The sequence below is a fragment of the Siniperca chuatsi genome, linkage group LG19 (genome assembly GCF_020085105.1).
Source record: "Siniperca chuatsi isolate FFG_IHB_CAS linkage group LG19, ASM2008510v1, whole genome shotgun sequence".
Taxonomy (NCBI): domain Eukaryota; kingdom Metazoa; phylum Chordata; class Actinopteri; order Centrarchiformes; family Sinipercidae; genus Siniperca; species Siniperca chuatsi.
The window spans coordinates 24,650,909-24,664,626 of NC_058060.1; the positions used below are offsets into that span (position 1 = coordinate 24,650,909).

Here is a 13,718-nt window from a genome sequence, read left to right on the forward strand (position 1 = left end):
CTACATGCTGCAGCCAGCGGTGGAGGGAAATTAAGTACATTTACTCAACTACTGTACTAATGTACAATTTGAGGTATTTTAAGCAACTGTGTACTTCTTACTGCACTACGTTTATCTGACAGCTTTAGTCACTAGTTACTTCCTGTCCGGTGAAAACCCACGTATCTCCAGGTGTTAGTGACGAGCTGAAGGATGAAGAGTTGATGAAGAGGAAACTCTCCTCCTCCTGAAGCTGAATAAACTCTTTAACCCCCCCTCGGATCAGCTGAAAACAGGCTGTTTCTCTGAGCTCAGGAAGACTTTTTAGAGATACGTGGTTCTCACAGGACAGCGACGCTACAAACACGTGATGATCTTATAGACCATGATGCATTGCTGCAGGTTAAACTACCCAACAGTATATAAAGCAGTTAAAATGAGCTCAACCTTAAACATCTGCAGCAGTAAAATGTAACACACACATTAATGCAGCAGGAATATGAATCCAGAAACATCAGAGATAATAAAACACTGACAGGAAGCGTTTTACTGCACAGGGACGACTCTCACTGTCACACTTTAAGTACATTTAGCTGATTATACTTCATACTTTTACTGCAGTAATGTTTTGAATACTTGTAGTGGAGTATTTTCACAGTGTGGTCACGTAAAAGGATCTGAATACTTCTTCCACCGCTGGCTGCAGCGGTCATGAACCTAATCTTAGGGATTTTCTTAGCAAAGACTATTGTATCCAACACAAAAACACAACAGCCTAATCTCACAATAAAGTTCCTCACCCGTGTCACATTTGAAGGACACAAAAGTATACGACCGAAACCCTAACCCAAAATTTACCTCAGCCCAACAAATCTGAACCAAAAGTTACATAAATTGATGTAGTGAAATCTTTAAATATCTTAATAAGAACAGTGTATCAGAAGGCAACCATACAGGACAAAGAACACACCAGACTCTTCTTCAAGGATCTTCCTCTAGTTCGACCTGAAGAAAACCCCTTATCGGATTGAATCGCCATCTTTGAATTATGGCCCTTCGAGGTAGAGGTAGACAAAGTATGGCGTTTCGAATTGGGATTGGTCTTTTCTCTCTCTGATTGGTCAAGCTGTCTGCATGATTGTGTGTCATGTGTTGCAGGTAGATGGACAATGGCTAGTGGTAAGAGCGAAAGAGACCAAGCATAGCGAATGTGTTGCATTAGCCTGGCAAACTAATGGGGAGTAATGGATCAAATAAGGCAAAAATATGAGTCTTAGGTTGGGTTAGTCTCAAACGTGGCCCACAAGTCCTCCAAATGAAACGACAAAATATGTTGCTGGTCCATGACCTCCAGAACAACACACGCACTTTCGACGGGAGGACATCACATGTTCAAATTAAAACCGTTTTCTGATCTTAAACTGCTGTGGTTAAAGTTTTGTTACGTTTAGGCACAAAAACAACTTGGTTAGGTTTAGGGAAAGATCCTGGTTTGGGGTTAAAAGAACACTTGGATAAAAGGTTATGATACGATCGTGGTCATGGTTAAAAGAACAACGTTGGCTCAGTCTCAGTTTGGCAGGACCAGTTGGGTTCAGTCGGGTCGGGTCTTAAAGATGCGGATATGGACCTGGTCCAGGTCTTAGTTCCAGGTATGTTCAAAACTAGTCCCAGGGAACTAAAAGTCCATTTCAATCGCATTTTAAGAACTGTGACGATACGGCAAATTCAACCCATAACTAAATAAAAAGCAACGAGTTTGTTTGAGACAGTTTTTGCATACTATGATATCTGAATCGACGTTGGAAAGAAGACAAACAAAAGGTTGAAAGAAGAAGCAGAAACACCACAAAGATAAGACACCTGTCGGCAACGCAGCAACGATCGGTTGAGTGTTTTCTTGTAATTTTTTCCAACAGCATTGGAACATTTAGCAAATAGTTTAGCTTCGTCTCGCTTGTTTATTTTCAGAAGAGTTTGGATTTTATAACTCGTTTTAAAATGTCAGACGTTACACGAAATTCCCATCCCAAATCCTAGAGACAACCAGTCTGAATAATGTTGTCAAAAGACTTGCGTCTTAGTTCTTGGCCCGTCAGAAAACTCTACCTCCTGAGCAGAGACTTTTTGGAGGAGGAGCTAAATTTAAACCTTGGATCCTCAAAACACAGTTGATGTTTCTGAGCTCTTAGAAAGGTTTATCGCTTCCTGGAAACGGGACAATAATGTTGTGGTCACGGGCTTCGGTCAATGCTCCGGACCATTTGATTCTTTGTAATGTTCTGAGAAACAGGCCTTTCACATTTCACAGGATGTGACATGAACGTTTGTGTCTTTCATGAGAGTTAATGGCCATGAAAACACACTGAAGACAGACAAAAAAAGAAATGAATGCAAAGCAAACGCTGAGAGGTGGATTGTAAAGGCTCAGGAGGGTTTTTAAGCTCTATAATAAAAGCTATAGAACTGCTCTCAGGTTTCATACGGCGCCTTTACTGCATAAAGGTTATAGATAATAAGCAGGAAGCTGGTTTCAGCCTGCAGGACTGATGTCAGAACAGAGAGCCACAGCGCTGCCTCGTCCGTCAAACAGCAGCTCGTGTTGTCTCAGAGCCCGGCACAGGAAAGGTCAGGCCTGCTGCTCCAACACTGAACAAACAGCACAACACCGTGTGGGGCTTTTCAGCTCACACACACACACACACAGAAACACACTCTCAGATCCATCCAGGCGCACACACATTATCACCTACACACAAGCAGACACGCAAACACAGGTTTGAACACCCGCGGCCTCACGTAGGCACACGCACACACACAAATGTAATGCATGTGAGGCAGGCGGTGCAGCGCTGGGACACCTGTTGTAGGGCTGTTGAGGTGTTGACACAGCAGCTACTGCAGAGTTCGAACCGTGACGAGGCGCACTGAGAATCACTGTTTCACGCAAATCTTCTGGTTAAACGTTTGTTAACCCGTAGCCACACCCGTCAGTGATGTCAGAGCGTACCGACTACACCCTGACTACACCTTTACATCATTGCAGTGAGGGGAGAACTTCAGCCACTCGAGGTCAGGATGAGCAAGAGCTCCAGCCGTTCAGCCTATGAAACGTAGGTTAGAGCATCGTTAGCTTCTGTAATGCGACGTATTTCCGTGTGGGCGGGATTCAGTTACTAGAGGGATTTAAACCGAATCCTTTAGATGTGATTGGATCGGTCAAAAGTGGAAGTGGCTTAGCAATACAGAGCTGCAGAGGACTGTTGGTGTCCACCTACACCTCCATTGTTAAAATCAGGAGGAGGACGAGGGTTAAATGAATACATTTGACATAAACCACATTGTTTTCTTTACCAGCTGACATTCAAACACAAACCTACTAAAATATTGCTCTGCTAGCTACCAACTAGCTAAAGGTCAACTGTGGCGTTATATGATGGGCGGGGTTAGCTAGTCACCCAAAATCACAGTTGATTGGATAGTTATGTAACCGCCCCGACTTCAAGATCAGTCAAAGATAGTTTTATGTTTTACAGAACGAGAAAAGAAACGGATTCTGACAGAAAAATACTAAAAGTATAAAGTGATAAATGAACATTTAACAGACATAGGATTAAAGCTATTTACTATTCTACTATTTAAAAACAAAAAAAATTAATTGTGCCTCCCTCTTAATATTAGAAAATGTTATGAAATGTTTAATCTGCATCAGGATCCAGCCTGAAAATACACAGTGAAAGATAATCATAGGATACAATTTCACTCAAGAAGATATTCACATGAATATGTCCAAAACATCTGCAATATTAAAAGGAATTTCCTGAAATTAATCCGCTGTTCTTTGGCCCATGAACTAAATTTGTTGTTGAGTGACGTGAAACAGCAGATCACCTGAACTTGGTTGTTTATACGATACATCACGCAACTAAACAGCCCGTTTGTTACCTATCGGTCGAGCCCAACCAACACGAACAACTCTTTTGTTCGTTTGAACTATTCTGCTTGCAAAGAACGCTCACTTCCTTGCCTCGCGTGTTGTTTCAGGGTGACGCTGCAGCCAGATATTTTACAGTAAGCTGTGTCTCTTTGTGCGTCCTTCACCACATTTAAGTCTCTTTTGTTGGACAGAAAAGCTCTTGAAGCAGACAGAAACTCTTAGGGTTGTAAATATGCTATTGAACGTTTAGCCAACAGAATCGTAGAAGGTGAAGCATCATCTGTGACCTTCCATCTATTCTTCGTTCCCATCAACAGTCCTGCCAGACTCTTTTCTACCTACATTTACTTTCCTGATCTACCGCCCGTCCTTTGTTTTTCCTTCCTACCACTGTGTCCCACCTTGCAAATCAACTTACTCACCCATCTCAGCTCTCACATACTGTACTTTCCTTTTTCTAGTCCATGTTTTCCACCTTCCAGCTTTCCTCCCTACCCGCCATGCCACCTGCTCACCTGCCCTGTAGAGCTTTTGCAGGTGAGGCAGGCGGCATTTAATGCAGCTTTATAAAGAAACACAAGATCACTTTATTTCTAAACTGAGAAATTCTTGTTAATACTCCCACTACAGGAAGGCTCGGAGGTCACGACATTAGCCACAGGACTGCTGTCCAAAGTCAAAACTTCATTATGTTAAACTCACGTCATCTGCCTTTTTATTTACAGAACAAATGCTGATGTTACCGTAATGGCACAAATATAAGACGACCCTGATTAAATCCACTTTTCATAAATGGAATTTCCATTAATACCACATACAGTAACACATTATGTATTTTGAGGAATTACATGTAAATGATGTAATTAATGAGAAAATGTTAGAAGGTAAAACAGTTAATACTGTTTGTTGTATTACCTTGTTTCTATTTTCCATCATATAATTGTTCGGTCTGATATTTCACGAGCTTTCATCTTGTGACGGTTGTTTGGTTTCTGATTAATTGCCTGTAAAAAGCAGCAGTTGTCTAATCCTGTCCTAATAAAAACTGATCAGGCTACACGCTGTGTGCTGGGAAGTAATCCGTGGTGTTCGGGTCAGTATGTGTGATGGATTCATCCAGAAGGTGGAAGGTCAAAGGTCATCGGGCAACGCCAGTGAACACAGCTGCAGGTCTAACTGATATTCTGGTTTTTTTGCGTGTATGCTCTTTTCTTTTCACAACATCCTCACAAAACAGGAAAAACAATTATCAATCCATTTGCATCCTGAATAAAATCAACAACAACAACAAAATATATATATTTTTCTCCATTAACAGTCCCTGGAACTGACAAAACATTGTGACCAAAAGCCTCATTTGATGCAGTTTGTTGTGAAAACCCAAGTCCAGCGAATCAGCTACACACAGCGGGCTACACTTTAGAACAAAAGCACAGATGACACACACATTTAGGCCACAAAAACAGTGTTTTCAGCGCTATTTCCTCGTATAACGGTGTTGCTCATTGCTAAAACACACACTTCAAATGTCATGTAAATATTATAGGAACACCAGAGGAATATTATACAAATATAGGAGATAAAACTATAATATATAACCACACTGCTGGGCATCACACAAACACTCAGGTTAATAATATACAAATTATATAGATAGATATCATAAGAGATGAAGCATTATATTATATATGGACAGTTATGATACTAAAAGGTCACTTACATATTGCACCACCAAAACCATGAATATTATAGGAATGTTGTGAAATATTTTATATATATTATAGAGATTCAGAGGATATAAAGTTACTATAAATGTATTACACAGATCTGTTATAGCAATGTCATCGCAGAATTACTGTAATATTAGGATAAAATATCATAAAAAAGTACTAAAAAGGTTTCTATTGAGTGCCACTGACGCACTTCAAGTCCCAGAGGAAATATTACTGGAATAGCGTCGGAATATAACAGTTGTGCCAAAGAAGTAAACAGGCCAAAATATGACAACCAGCAGCAACCGCAGCCCCAAATGTATCTCCTCTTACATAAACAGACACGGTTAATTAATGGAAAGTGGTGGCACAGCTCGGCTCGGCTCGGCTGATAAGGAGCGGGGTTGCATAGGAACAGAGGAAACTGAGTCTCTGGAGGGCGAAAGTAGCTCAAAACAGGGATGGAGAGACGAGGGAACAGGTCCGAATTGCACTTTAAAAAAGGACAAAGCGGAGTCTGCGTCATCCAAAACCACTGTGTCAAAATCATCAGCAACATGAAGAGTTTTATCTGAAAATTAGTTATTTTCGTAATTGAGTTTGGTTCACTGCGCTCCTGTATAGGACGTATGGAAGTCTATATGCAGAAATACGAGTTTTAAACACGTTTGATTTGATCTCCACATTAGCTGACAACATGCCTGCGCTCCGCGTGGTGTGGTGCTGATCTTCGTGAGGGAAAGAAATTATGAAATGAAAGATTTCTCGTTGACAGAAGTGATTTTTACTCAGTGTCGCAGGTGTTTTGCCTTGTCAGGATCAACTGGCTCTAAAAAAAAAGGTCAGAGTTCACCCCACAATAACACGGTTATTCCCAGCCTTTAAAACAATAACAACAACAGAGAAACGCATGTACTCACATGTGAAACTCCTGCGTTAAAAACTGCGGGGTTTTTCTTGATGTCGCTTTCACACCATCACCGCTCCACCGCGCCCCGCTCACAGCTGCCAAATCCCATCCGGAGAGGAGGCGCAAAGTGGCCGACCCATGAGCGGAAAACTCCGCGCAGCGCAAGAGAAGAAAAGTGTTTCTTGGAAGAAAAAGAAGATAAAAGTTTGTTTGTTTTTTTTTTAAATCCAAGCAGAGCGAGAATGATGACGGAAACAATGAGGAGAGGCAGGAGCGCAGAAGTGTCCCTCCAGCAGCGGCAGGGGGAGCGGACTGTAGCGCTTCAGTCCAGCCGGGGAGGGGAAAGTGCGCACCGGGCTGCTTCACTGCTTCACTCCGTCTGCTCCGGTTCCTCCGGCATCTTCCCAACTTCGGCCGCTTTAATCCTCCGGGAGCGGCTGCAGCTTTCTTTTACTCTCCGTTAATCGCGAGAAACGCGCTCCTCCACCTCGGCAAAAGAGATGTTTAATTTCTTCTCATCCCTTTCAGGTGTGACAATTAACAAGAAGAACGCACGCCTCCAAAATAAAAGTCCCCCTTGCGGCTCCAGCTGTTGCTTTTATTTTTTTTATTTTGGAGGAATTAATTGAAGGCGAAAAAGTGGGAAGTTTTGCCGTCAGACCGGAGTGTTTTGCTGCGTTCCGGTGCGCCGGTAGGTCGGTAGGCTGGTAGGGCTGACCGGACGGACTCCCATCATCCCCGCCGCTTGATCGCCCCTGGACGCGGACGGAGAGAGAGAGAGAGAGAGTTGGAAAGAGGGAGAGAGAGAGGGGGGAGTATCGCGAGGTTACGCCCTAAGTCGCGTTCGTCTCGCGCTGTGGTGACCGAAGACGCGCACGCGATCACGGGGAAAGGAAGGGACTCACAGACGCACACATGCGTGGAGTGAAGAGGACATGCGAAAACACGCTTGTTCACGCGCACACGCGCTGTCATGCGCACGCGCGTGAGGCACACACCAAACAGAGACGTGCACACACACACACACACACACACACACATCAGAGTAGAAACCTAACATTATAGGGATATACTGAGTAAACAAAACATGATATTGCCCTCTGTCACTGTTGTCCACACACACACAAACAATGTGTGTGTGTGTGTGTGTGTGTGTGTGTGTGTGTGTGTGTGTAAGGTCAACAGCTGACATGTATTGATCTTTGCCTTTAACTCACTGTAGAGCAGTGCGTCTGCTCTCAGGCTGTTTATACTGAGGCACGCTGATATAAAAGGACCTGCTATACATTTGTCATCATGAACAGTAACCAAACTTTTCCTGTTATACACCATATGGCCAAAAGTATGTGGACAACCCCCGGGGCTTTTTCTCCTGGTTTTGGTTTTCAGCATGACGACGCCCCCGAGCACAAAGCAGCTCCATACAGAAGAGGTTTTCCCAGTTTGATGTGGAAGAACTTGACCGGTCTGAGTCCTGACCTCAACCCCGTCCAACAGCTTTCACCGACTGCGAGCCAGACCTGATCCCCAGACCTGATCCCCAGCATCAGTGCTGGACCTCACTGACGCTCTGGTGTCTGAATGGGAGCAGATCCCTGCAGCAGGTCCAACATCTGGAGGAGAGACTGAACCCAGAAGAGTGGAGGCTGTTGGAGCAGCAGGTTCATGAACATGTTCATGTTAAAGTGTCCACATACTTTTGGTCATGTAGTTTACGGTACTGTCTCGATAATGACTAAAGTTAGATTAAAAACCTTAAAACAAAAGCTTTTCAGATGCGGAGACACTTCATGTTGTAAGCTCTCCAGTTTGACTTTGTAAAGACGCCCGAAACTAACTTTTCTTTTGCTTCTTTGTTTTATAAAGAAACGTGATCGCAACTTACAGTAATAATCTCGCCTTCTGCAGAAGAAAGGTTAAATTTTCCTGTTGAGATGATTTGAGACAATGAAACGAACAGAATGAAAATGACAGAGGTGACAGTGAGCAAGAAAAGAAAGTTACAGTGACAGTAATGACCATAATTTATCCCCCAAGTAATAAAATAACTAAGTTGGGATCATGACAACAATTTAAGTCGCCGTGTTGAGATAAGCGTCCTAAAAATAAATACGAGCGCCACAAAAACATAAGCTTTCATCTCAAGAAAAGTGGATGATTGAACCACAAGATAACGAAGTCATTTCAAGATAATAGGTAATACTTGTGTACTTTTTTGAGCCATTTTAAAGCTATTTTTGTAAACTTTCTTCAAACCAATAATTTCCAAATAACTTCTTCTGTTTGCTTTTCTGTCTCTGCTGTCCACCTCCCACCATGATCACTTATTTCCCAGCATGCCCCTGAGTCCACAGTGTGAGGTGCAGAGTCCCCCCCCCTTGTGTTTGTAAGAAAACCTCAAACACGATAACTGATTTTTATTCGGATGTATTGTCATAATAATAATTGTGTCATTTATTTTCTCTATATTTAAGCTTGTCATGTAGTTTTCTATTGACACAAAATAATCTACATACCAGACTTGGTTTTGTTTTAATTCAATTTAAGGAACTATTCACATGTTAATGAGATTTGTTAATGAGCTGGTGTGTGTGTGTGTGTGTGTGTGTGTGTGTGTGTGTGTGTGTGTGTCAGTCTGGCTGTGAAGCTTCGATCCGCCATCTAAACTCAAGCTGACACCAGCAGCGAAACCAAGGTGTTGACGGCCGTTCTTCTAACAGTTCTGCTCCAAAACTTTCACGTTGACGTCCAAATATCTAAAAGCCCGAACGATCCAGCTGCCGTCGTGTTATTTCGGTAAAGATTTGGGGACAAGCGGATAAGATTTTGTTTGATGATGTGTCCTGTTTGTCTGCTTTCAGAGGAGAGGTTTGGTGTCCCAGTCGATTCTACAGTCTGTTGGGGCCCTAGGCAAAAATCCCAGGGGGCCCCACCAAGCAGCGTCTATCATTGTTATATTATGAGTGTGACACTAATGAAAAATGCACAAAATCTAAACTTTTTTTAATTTAAAATGTTCACATTAGTAGTTTAATATAAAAGAACAATAAAAACCTAAATGAATAATTAAATCACTTCAGGAACCGATATAACGAAACAAAAACAGGGTATATATGTCGTACACAATCTAGGGCATGTGTTATTAATTAAAGTGAAATGTATTGAACTCTCAGTTCTCAGTATCAGCACTGATCTGCCTGAGCTGGTGTGTCGTCCTGCAGGTGGACACTGAACTGATGTGACCAAATAAACAGGGTGCAAATTGTCATAAAGAATATAATAATAATAATAATAATAATAATAATTAAACTTTATTTGTAGAGCACTTATCAAAACAGAGTACAAAGTGCTTCACAACAAGAGAAAGAAAACACCGCAGTGAATGACGAAATATAAAGAAATAAAATACACAAAAGCAATAAAATAAACAGCCAGTTCAGGTAAAATCAGGATCTGCTTTCAGATAAAAATGTGTTTTGAGACGAGACGTAAACGAAGACACTGACTCAGACAGCCTGATGTCTTCGGGCAGGTTGATCCAGAGCCTCGGGGCCCTGATGGCCAAAGCTCTGTCCCCCTTAGTTTCCATCCTGGACTCAGGAACAGACAGGAGACCCCTGCCCGAAGATCTCAGACTACGTGAAGGTTCATAAGGGATTACAAGGTCTAAAATATAGCCTGGAGCCATGAAGAGCCTTAACAGTAATCAATAAGAGAATCTTGTTGGGCATGTGTTATCAATGAACGTGGAATACTGGACTTACAGTTTTCATTATCAGCATTTGTAGGAGGCACTTCGTCCTCCTGTTTTGCTGCTGTGATCCTGAAAGATCCTGAGGAGAGATAAGAGAGTGACATTATTATTATTATTATTATAGCAGCATGTTAATGAAGTCAATTCAAAATGCTTTCACACAAATGTTCTCCTTGGACACAGCTTTCTTTCCTCATAGCTTAGCTCGGACACACAAAGCTCCTGTCTGACAGCTGTTGTCCCCTCCAAAACCCTCCGTGGCCCCACACAAAGGCACTCTCTGAGCGGCAGAGACGGCGTTCATTTCCCTAACGCTGCTGGTGGCTGACTGGTTTTGTGAAGTTTCAGTACTGTATAGCTTATTCGCTCTCTTTCAGGCTGCTAACTAGGCCGGAGTCTCCAGCTCCGAAAGGACAAACGCCATCAGTCTAAGCTGAAGTGATTCAAGTGTCTCCCCCATAGTTCAGGCTGACGTTCAGACAGTTATTTACAACTTTATCGACATCTGCTCCACTTCCCACTGTCTTGCTTTCTTTTTTCCTCATCCTCTTTTTTTTTTGGGTTTTTTCAGATAACTCCTCTTCATTTTGCTTCCTGGGCTTTCAGTTCAAACTTTGTGCTTCATGCAAGTTCGACTAGAATGGCATGGGGCCCCTTCAGGGAGGTTTCCTACTGAGATGTCATTGCAAAAAGTCCATTGTTGGAGGGGGTTGCGGTCACTGCGGCTGCCACATTTTGAGACATTGTTGTAGAGTAAAGTTTGTCAGCCCTCGGGGGGCCCCTAACGGCCTGGGGCCCCAAGCAGTGCCCTGGCTTGCCTGTTCACAATGCTGATGGGAATCCCGGCTCTTTGGAGGGAGCCGGATCTCGTGGCTCCGTTCCTCTCAGAGAGCCGACTCTTTCGGCTCCCAAACGGCTCTTCATTTAGTAGCACTTCTGCTGCTCGCTGCTAAGTTACTTTCTTACGTGTTGCAAGAAATAAATGTGCAAGACACTGAAATATTCTGTCATACTGACGGTTAAAAAGATGTATATGTCAAGAATAACTACTAATGAAACAGCACGGTTACTGAATAATTGCACAACTCTATAGAGACACATACAGTATTTTTTCAATTGAATTTGCATATATATATATAATATGAAACAAAAAATATTTCTGCTCTGTTCAAAAGTGTCATTTGTTCGTTGTCATGCGTTTTGTTTTCGTTCACTTAAAGGAGCCGACTCGTTCGCCTCCGACACATCACTACTTCACGAGCTGTGTCCCATGATGCTCTGAATGCTGCTCGCCGACGGCTCAGTGACTTTCTGAGACGAAAAAGATGCCAAACGTGGAAATCTCACTGAGAAACCACAGACTGAGGAGCTGCTGGTGTGTGCACGAAAACAGGAAGTTTGGAAAGGGAGTTCCTGTTTGATTCATGGTTTAGTTTCTGAATCTGCTCAGAATCAAGTTCATCATGATGCTCCGCAGATAATAGTTTACTTACTAATTAAATGACTTGAATTAAGGACATACAGTCTACGAGGTAATAAAGAAATACGTTTCTGTTCTTACATGCCAACACAACTTCTGCCACAGTAAAGTTTTGGGTCTGTTTTTGTGTGTTAAAGTTTTTTATTTCAACTTCCTGTTAAGGTTAGATTAAAATGTTTCACTTACTTTAATGTAACATAAAGTGAGGAAAAGATGTCATTTCTTTTTAATTCCCTTTGCATATTTGGTTTGACAATGAACACATGATAAATACAGTAAATATACAATAATAACAAGCAGTAATTTCTTTAGATATAAATGAGGATTTCATGCAAAACTTCTAAGAGAGGTATTTCCCTTTAATAACTTCACTCAAGTTTAAACGGAGTCTTTTTAAACATGCTTCAACATATAGAGGAAAAGTTGAGTTACCATAATGTGAATAGTGTGAATCCTGATAAGCTCAGAGTGTCTTCTGTTAAATCACCTGTGAAGACACAATTACATAGACGGGATTTTTCACAATGTGCTCGAACGCCTTTTTAATCTCCCCCCTCAGGTTAAACTCAGATGAAGTTTCCATGTAGTTAACAGACCATCTGATAATCCCGAAGGTCACAAGTTTTATCCCCACAGCTGCTATTTGTAAAGATGCCGTTATCTTTGTACACATGTCCTGTCCCTGTGTAGCTTTTTAGATGCTGAAACTGCATTAAAGCAAAGAAATCCATCTGAGAAATGAAGAAACTATCTGACTTTCCTTGCAGGAGAAAACTGCATGAATCAGTATATCTTCTTCACAAGGTTAAAGAGTGACGATACTCAATACATTCATTCTGTAGGACTGTCCATTTTTCTGCTTCATGGCTCCCAGTCTGCCAAATGTTATACTGCAGCGTCCTCTGTAGGTTAAAGCAATCACTGCACCTCATGCAACCAAGAAATCTTCCCATTTGAAGTTGTGAGTTCAGATCTCTTGAGTCAAAGATATACTTTTCAGACATTTCTAAGTTCTTCTTGCAGATGTCACTGACGATAAATCAAGCCCTAATTAAAATCTCCACTTTCATCGGGGCTTAAACAGGTTATGAAATCTATTATTTCATTTTCAATAAGGCAGTCCTGAACGTAAATGCTCCAGGATGAAGTGTGACAGTAGATCAGAAATGTGCCATGTTCCACTTGATTTTAAGACTTCCATAAAAATGAACTCCGTTGTTTTTCTTCATACTTCTCCTTCCTGCTTTGTGTCTCATTATTATAAGGCAAGGCAATTGTGTTTATATTGCACATTTCATCACAAATAAACACAAATAAAACCCACATCCACACCCAGACAGTATCTAATAAGAAGCCTGACAAAATGTTTTTTAGCTTGCTTTTGAAGGTGGACACACACGTGACGGAAAACAGGACCAAAGTTACCAAAACCACCTGATCTGGATCTTTTGTTAGGTTCAGTTAGAAAACAACCACCTGATGACCTGATGAGCGCCGACGGGAGTATATTTAATGAGCACGTCGGAAATCTTCTGTCTCGGGAGCCAAACCTAAGCAAGCACTTTGAAGACAATAAGTCACATTTTTTGAAGGTGATTGTGCATTGCAGTTGGAGGCAATAAAGGGATTTTAGTGTGTAAGTATGTTTAACTTTGAACCTGGCTGAGATGAACCAGAACACGCTGTAGCTTCTGATAAGTACATATACAGACAGGTGTATGTGTGTGTACATGTACAGGTGGAAAATAATACATGCAAATATACAACATGCAATGTGAGATTAATATACCAAGCAGGCACTTAATGTTAAAAAACTGCAGGGGGAGCTGTTCACTTTATTCATCAGACCAAAACAGTAATAAAACCTGATGATGATGATTAATCATAAAAAGGTGATGATGGTGATGGTGGTGACAGATTTTGATAATGGCTTCATCCTTACAAAA

General features: G+C 41.8%; 1 protein-coding gene across 5 annotated transcripts in view; it reads right to left on the minus strand.

Moving 5' to 3' along the window:
• LOC122866443 (sodium channel protein type 4 subunit alpha-like) overlaps window positions 1-7,321 on the minus strand; it is a 210,079-nt gene extending 202,758 nt beyond the window's left edge. Inside the window, exon 1 of one of the 5 annotated variants that reach the window (XM_044176090.1) lies at window positions 6,549-7,321. The gene's annotated coding sequence lies outside the window, so the exon portion shown is untranslated. The remainder of the gene's footprint in view (window positions 1-6,548) is intronic. The other 4 variants (XM_044176089.1, XM_044176091.1, XM_044176092.1 and 1 more) reach the window with 4 other exon arrangements.
• Window positions 7,322-13,718: the final 6,397 nt, after the last annotated feature.